A 1646-nucleotide genomic window follows, 5' to 3' on the forward strand; every position below is an offset into this window, starting at 1 on the left:
GACATTAAACAGATGGTCAGCACACAGCTTAACAAAATGCATTTAAAATTTCTTAGTTTTTTTTTTAACTTTAGTAAATCCAAATTATTAAGACATTAAAGAATAAATATTAGAATATGTATATTAAGCTGTCAATTCATATTCATTTGTTTTTTGTTCAATAATCTGGGTTATGATGTTTTTGTTTTTGTTCTTCGATATTGTAAGAAATAGGAACATTCAGCTCGAAATAAGAATTGTTTTCAGTAAAGTGAAAATTATGATTTAGTCTTCAGAATGCATAGAGGGCGTCAGCTCCACTCATCTTAGTTTCTGCTCGTTTTGAGTTTAAGTCGTTTATCTTTTGTAATTTCTATTCGTTTTGGGTTTCATTTATTTATTAATCTTTATTTTTGGTAGTTCTACGCTGGGAAAATTATTTGACTTTATTTGTGCTCGTTTTTGGTTTAATGTAACTTTTACTGTTCTTTGAAAAACTTTCTCAGTGGAAAAAGTTGTTTAATATAGGACGCTGTCAAATATAATACGCTGTCAAATCAAGAGTTTAAAATTTGAAGTATGCCTATGGACGACCCAAAAATTTACTCTTAAGGGTTGAGGTTAGTCATGACAGCAGACAGCATGACGTCAGAGCCGCTACTTAATTTTTGGCCTTTATGCACTTGTTATCACGACATCACATTTCATGATCTTTGATTTTGCTATTTAGCTTTATTTGTGGGTGTTAGTTGCTTTGCTTTTTTTATATAATACGAAAAAAATTACAACACAAATGGATTCGAAGGGAAGTCGTCCCTTGCGACAGGCGGGATTGAACCTGACACCCTTTTGTCAAGAGGCACGGCCTCATCCACTGCGCAGCTACAAGGTATTAGAAAAACTGATTTTCTATTATGTTGTTCACATTCTTTTGATAGAAGACATATAATGACTGATGTACACTATGTTTGAGTTATTTAGCAATGTGTGCAATTATGCAGCTTTTGGTAACAGCTTTTGCCAAATGTATTTTTCAAAATCTAGTTTTAAAAAAGATAAATGTGTGTCTTTCTAAAAGTACTTTCTTAAAAACTAGCTGCATTTCTAACCTTTCTCCTTTAGATATCTTCTTCTACTTTGCAAACTATTTTCCTAAGATTGTTCTAACCATCTTCTAAATTACCAAACTGTCAGCTCTCTAGTTTCTTTTCTCTTTTTCTTCGTTTTTCTTTGTTGTTTAATTTTTGATAGACCGGGGCTGTAAAAATTTTTTGTTTTTCTCAGTCATTTTAACTTTTACTACTTACTAATTTTAGCTGTTATGGGGACTTGACATGTCACCCGTTTTTAATGGTACATGTAATTGGAACTTACGTCATCATACAGTTTTACTATAGTTTTACTACAGTTTTACTATGTGTATTTATGGTTGTAACCTACGATTATGAATAATCAGAATAAGAGAAATGGTCGATAAAATGGTTAGTTTCACAAAATGGGTTACAGTTTTGTTGAAAAGAGAAGCTTTCTAGTAAATAAACAGTACCATTGTTGGTTGAAAATGACTAACGACTATTTATTTACCCTTGGTGCCTCTGGAGACAAAGGCAGCTCTAAAGAACAGATTGTAGAAAGTTGAATGGCAAATTATAGATCCACAGATCAAG

General features: G+C 31.9%; 1 protein-coding gene across 1 annotated transcript in view; it reads right to left on the reverse strand.

The window, feature by feature from the left end:
• LOC148940336 (protein capicua homolog) overlaps positions 1 to 1646 on the reverse strand; it is a 330670-nt gene that overhangs the window by 77837 nt on the left and 251187 nt on the right. The gene's annotated exons all lie outside the window — the stretch shown is intronic.

Source organism: Artemia sp. Qi Xiang Cuo, chromosome 20 (assembly GCF_049724085.1).
Source record: "Artemia sp. Qi Xiang Cuo chromosome 20, ASM4972408v1, whole genome shotgun sequence".
Taxonomy (NCBI): Eukaryota; Metazoa; Arthropoda; class Branchiopoda; order Anostraca; family Artemiidae; genus Artemia; species Artemia sp. Qi Xiang Cuo.